We start from the raw sequence: 6,398 nt of genomic DNA, 5'->3' as shown, positions 1-6,398 counted from the left end.
CCACATGCCGCGGAGCAACTGGGCCCGTGAGCCACAATTACTGAGCCTGCGCGTCTGGAGCCTGTGCTCCGCAACAAGAGAGGCCGCGACAGTGAGAGGCCCGCGCACCGCGATGAAGAGTGGCCCCTGCTCGCTGCAACTAGAGAAAGCCCTCGCACAGAAACGAAGACCCAACACAGCCAAAAAAAAAAAAAAAAAAAATGATAATAATAAATAAATAAAATTTAAAAAAAAAAAAAAAAAAAAAGATAGCTTTAAATAAAAGGTCTGACTTCAAACTTTCATTGCTATTTCACTCTTTGGCCTCCATTGTCCAGAAACAGGCACATTTCAACTCATTTCTTTAATGGATATTTTGCAACAAGTTTCTGAATTTTTCCAATTCTTTCATATTTGTATAAATTCTTTCAAATACATTAAACAGTGATACTATTTCTTGCCTGTTTGGATGGATTTCATATGTGGACCCACTTTCTGGTTTATTTGCTATCAATTTCTCTGAAAACAAGACCTTCAAAGCAGTGCCCAAACCCTGAGTCTGAATATTTTCCACAGTCGACATTTAAAACAAACAACGTAATCCATAATTTTGGGAACATTTCTATAATGCAGCCTAAAGTGTGCCTGTTTTTTTTTAATCCTAAGGGGAAAAAATGAATTCCATAAAGATGCAAAAGAAAAAAATTTGACTTTATGAAACATTTCCAAGAGTAATTTTTGAATCTTGTTTTATGAACCTTAAACTTCATTTTCAGTGAATAGCTGGAAATCTGGGTGCCCAGAGAATGGTAGCACTTTAGATAAAGTCCTTAATTCTTTTAAGTAGAGAAAATACGTGTTCTTAGGCCTTCTTGGATATTCCCCTTCAGTCAAAATTCCATCAAACCCACTGGTGAAATTCTGTAATGTGTGTCCCCTTTCTTTTCCAAACAGGTATCTTGTAAAAGCTCTCTCACACTCAAACACACATTATTGCTTGCATGTAATCCAGATATGTCTGTAGTATGTCACTTCTTTTACACAGAGACCTTCTAGCCATCTGTGAAAAGTGTTCTCTTCACATTTCCCTTGACTAGAAGCCAAAATATTTAAATGTCTTTTATTGTCTGTGACTTGAAATAATTTTCTTCATAGATAATGATATTCCCTATCTTCCAAGCATCTGGTCCATTCTAACTATGTAATGCTTAGGATTAAGAACAATCTACATATTCATTGCCAGGGTACTATATGTCCTCACCTTCACAGAGGTTGTCTAAGGAATCATCATACTTGGCCCACTGAAGAACAGTCTTCTGTATTTCCTCATTTAGAGAGTCTTTCCAAACTCCATGTCACTGAGCTTGTTCATATTCTTCAGTGAGCTTATTGGCTTCTTCAGAATACCTGTATCTTGTGGATTTGATTTAAATTTAATTAAAACACTAAATTTTTAACATATTTAATTTTACATTTTTATTACTTCTTACACTGAACTTATTTGCTTTATCCTATAACATACACAAAACAGTTTCACAATACCAGTATTAGTACTAACAATAAAACTACAAAATGAAGTTTTAAGAGTTCTTTGCAGTTTGTTTTGTTCTTACAATATATCCCACTAAAGAAGGACAAAGTCCTGTGTTCAGAAGTCATTTGAAATAAATCTTTCTTTTTGGTTATGTTATCGATATCATACACATTTAGGTTTATTTTGTTTGTTTTCAATTTTAGGGCTTGTCCTTTTTTTCTTTTTGGTTTAATTTATTTTTTGAATATGTAAAATAATTACTTGATTCTAAAGTCAAAAATAAACTCAGAGGAGTCTCCCTTCCACTCCTAACCCCGATCCCAGTTCCCCCTCCTCGCCTTCTATAAATAACCATTTTCATTAGTTTCTGGATTATCTTTCTAATGCTTCATTTTGTTCAAAGGGTAACTATCATATAACTTGTTCTGCACCTTTCCTCACACAATGTGACAATTATTCTATAGCAACATATAAAAATATTCTTCGTTATGTTTATAGCTTCATAGTATTCCATTATGTGTCATAGTTTAACTATTCAACTCCCCACTGTTGATAGTATTTGGGACATTTCTAGGTTTTTTGCCATTAAAAATAATGCCACACACATAAATACAATGGAATATTACTCAGCCATAAAAAGAAACGAAATTGAGTTATTTGTAGTGAGGTGGATAGACCTAGAGTCTGTCATACAGAGTGAAGTAAATCAGAAAGAGAAAAACAAATATCGTATGCTAACACATATATATGGAATCTGAAAAAAAAAAAAAAAAAAAGGTCATGAAGAACCTAGGGGCAAGACGGGAATAAAGACACAGACCTACTAGAGAATGGACTTGAGGATACGGGGAGGGGGAACGGTAAGCTGGGACAACGTGAGAGAGTGGCATGGACATATATACACTACCAAACGTAAAATAGATAGCTAGTGGGAAGCAGCCGCATAGTACAGGGAGATCAGCTCTGTGCTTTGTGACTACCTAGAAGGGTGGGATAGGGAGGGTGGGAGGGAGGGAGACGCAAGAGGGAAGAGATATGGGGACATATATATATATGTATAACTGATTCACTTTGTTGTAGAGCGGAAGCTGGCGCACCATTGTGAAGCAATTATACTCCAATAAAGATGTTAAAAAAAAAATAATGCCACAATGACTAACCTTGTGCACATATTATTTCAAGTTTGTGCAGTGTATTTTGAGTATAGATTTCTAGAAAATGTGATTGCTGGGTTAAAGGGTGAATGCATCTATTTGTAATTTTGCTAGATAATACAAAATTCCCTATAAAATAGGTAACTAATAAGGATCTACTGTATAGTACAGGGAACTCTACTCAATACTCTGTAATGACCTATATGGAAAAGAATTTGAACAAAAAAAGAGTGGACATATGTATATGTAGAAATGATTCACTTTGCTATACAGCAGAAACTAACACAACATTGTAACTCAGCTATACTCCAATAAAAAATTAATTCAAAAAATACAAAATTCCCCTCCTTAAGGGCTGTATCATTCTACATTTCCACCAGTAGCATATCAATGTCTCTTTCCCTAGAGCTTTGGCAACAAATTGTTCTCTCAAACTACTGGATTTTTGCCAACACAGCAAGCAATTCTATCTCAGTGTAATGTAATTTGCTTTTCTTTCTTGAGTGAGTTAAGTGTGTTTCACTATTTTAAGGGCCACTTGCATGAATCTTTTAAAACTATCTGTCCATGTCTTGTGCTCATTTTTCTACTGGGCTTACGTCTTTTTATTTCTAGAAGATCTTTATATATTAGGGAGATTAACTTTTTCCTGTGATAGAGTTGTTAATATTTTGTCCAGTGAATTCTTTGTCTTTGGTCTTACAGTATTTGGGCCATGTAATTTTTAAAAATTATATGTAATAGAATTTATCAGTCTTTTATTGATTCTAGATTTTGAATCATATAAATGCTTTCCCCACTACCCCCATGGGAATACTATACAGAAATCTACACATGTTTTTTTCTATAACTTGTATGGTTTCCATTTTTGTTATGTTTAATTAACTGATCCATTTGGAGTTTATCTAGGTGTGCAGTATAAGCTATAGATACAAGTTTATCTTTTTCCAAACGATGCCTAGTTGTCTCAACAGCATTTATTTGAGTCCATTTTTTCATTATTTTGAAACGTCCTTATCATTAATAAATTTCTTCGTGTATCGGATTGACTTTATATTATGTTCCACTAGTGTCTGTCTGTTCATGTACCAATTCTACACCATTTTAATTATGAAGGCTTTATAGTACTTTAAATGTCTAGTAAGACTGGCCCCTCCCCATTGCTCTTCTATTTGGGGTTTCCCTGGAAGTTCTTGTTTGTTTTTTCCATATGAGCATAAGAATCAACTTGTCTAACTAAAAAACAAACAAAAATCTTGTTGAATTTTTTATTAGAATTATATTAAATTTACAAATTCACTTAAGGTATGTCTTTCATTTGTTCAAGTCCACTTTTGTGTCTTTGGGTAATATTATAAAATTTTTCTCATAGATTTTTACATATTTCTTCTTAATCCTAAGAGTTTTATAATTATGGTTGCTATTAAATGGGATGTGGGTGTTCTCTATGTTATCTTCTCACTGGTTCTTCCTTGTTTCTATGAAGCCTACTGACTTCTGCAAATTGCTTTTATATCCTGCTGCCTTACTGAATCATCTTTTTGTATGCAGTAGTTTTTCCATTGACTTACTTTCATTTTCTAGACTCCCCATCAGATTATCTACAATTCTCATACATTTAATTCTTTCTTTGTAACAATGCTGTGGCAAATACGTCCAACAACATGTTAGATGTTACAGTAGTAGTGGATAGCCTCGTTTTGTTTTAGATATTAGTAGGGATGCCGCTGGTGCTTTCCCATGAAAATAGTAAGATAGAGGTTGGTAAGCAAGATACTTTGTGACATTAAGAAAATAGTCTTTTATTCCTCTTTTGAAAGTTATTTTTACTAGGAATACATCTTGAATTTTCTCAAATATTTTTCCAGCACTATGGAGATAATTGCAAGATCTTTTCTTCTTATATATAATAACATTATTAAATATATTAATGTATATTCTAACATTGAACCATCTTTGTATACCTGAAGCAGTTGACACTTGGTCATGACATTTCATGCTGTTTGATTCCATTTACTAATGTTTTATTTAAGATATTTGCATTGATATTCATACATGAGATTGGTCTGTAGTGTTCCCTTTTGTGCAATCTTTATCCGATTCCGGTTTCAGTGTTATATTTATTTCTTTAAAGAATTTTTGAAGTTGTCTTTCTTCTGTGTTTTGGAATAGAATTGAGATTATAAGTCTTTAACTCAAAGATACAGAAAACAAATCAGTGAGGAGAGGGAAGGGGGTAGAGACAAATAGGGGTAAGAGATCAAGAGGCATAAACTACCATGCATAAAATAAATAAGCTACAAGGATATATTGTACAGCACAGGGAATATAGCCAATATTTTATAATCACTTTAAATGGAGTATAATCTATGAAAATACTGAATCACTGTGTTGTACACCTGAAACTCATATAATATTGTAAATCAACTATTCTTCAATTTGAAATAAAATAAAATAGATAATAGGTCTTTAAAGAATCCCATTTGAAACCACCTTGGGTATTTTTAGGGAGATTTTTAAAAAATATTCTATCCAGTATTTTAATTGTTTTCAGAAGAATGACTGGTCTAAATAAGTTATTACTTTTTTTCCTGAGGAAAAACTCCCACCTTTCTTTACCTTATTTACTCCTTCTAATCTTTCAAGACTTTGTTCAGTTATCATCTCCTCTGAAAAGTCTCTGAAACCCCCAGGTTGTGCTAAGCTGCCTCTTTTCTGGGCTCCTTCTGGCCATTGTTCATTCTTGCATAGCTACATTATATTGAAGTAATCTATTAATGGTATCCTTACTCTGCCCCTTCTATAATCCATTCTTCAACAGAAAGTCAAAGTAATCCTTTAAAAACACAGTTGTGATCATGTCACTTGCATAAAACCTATTGATAGCTTCCTATTCTTTTGGGATAAAGTTTAGAATCCTTCACATGGCCCCCAAGACACTGCCTGATCTGAAGCATCCTTACCTTTCTGGCCTCAACTTGTGTCCCAGCCTCCTTATTCTGACCTCTTTCTCTTCTTCCAACTTCCTAAACTTTCCTTCTTGAAGTCTTTCAATACTCTTTTCCATTTGCTTGAAGACCCACTCCCTTCACTTCCTCCACACCTTTGATCTGGCTATATCCATGTATCTTCCAGGTCTCAGGGAAGTTTTCCCTGAACTCCCAGTCCGATTGAGGTCTTCTTTGAAAAGTCATATTATCCTCCACACTTTTCCTTTATGTAACTTATCACTATTGTGATTATTTAGGCATTCAGGTGATCCTTTAATGTTCATTTCTCACACTAACCTATAATTTCCCTGGAGACAGGGACCGTGCTGATCTTATTTTCAGCTGGATCATAACAAACAGCAAAATAATAGGATTAAATAAGTATTTGTTGAATGAATGGATGAATGAAGGAAGGAAGGGAAAAAACCCTAATTATTGAACTCTGAGCAAGAAACCTGAAGGAACAAATGCTCTATTTCCCCTCCAGGGGGAGACATACTCCTACTAGAAGTCTCACAGGCCTAGGAGAGCACAAAATTATGAGATCAACCAAAACTTGCTTCTCAAATCCCTAAAATTGATCCAAAGAATCCAATCATTTCCTTGCTAGTAGGACTCTTCAGATCAGTCTGAACCACCCACTGGAACCAGGCAAGTGGGCATTTCCTCTGTTAATTTCCCTCCCCTGAACAATCTTAAAAACTCTCCTGCTAGAGTTTGTCTACTCCAGTCTTGGTTTGC

General features: G+C 34.4%; 1 long non-coding RNA gene and 1 pseudogene across 2 annotated transcripts in view; both read right to left on the bottom strand.

The window, feature by feature from the left end:
- The window catches only part of LOC309609347, a 165,311-nt gene that overhangs the window by 57,775 nt on the left and 101,138 nt on the right, over positions 1-6,398 (bottom strand). The gene's annotated exons all lie outside the window — the stretch shown is intronic.
- LOC309609345 (ERO1-like protein alpha pseudogene) lies at positions 248-1,400 on the bottom strand (annotated as a pseudogene). The gene has a single exon. The product of its transcript is annotated as an ERO1-like protein alpha pseudogene (transcript).

This window comes from Balaenoptera borealis (assembly GCF_965194805.1).
Source record: "Balaenoptera borealis genome assembly, chromosome: 13".
NCBI lineage: Eukaryota > Metazoa > Chordata > Mammalia > Artiodactyla > Balaenopteridae > Balaenoptera > Balaenoptera borealis.
This window is presented reverse-complemented; position numbering and strand designations above follow the sequence as displayed.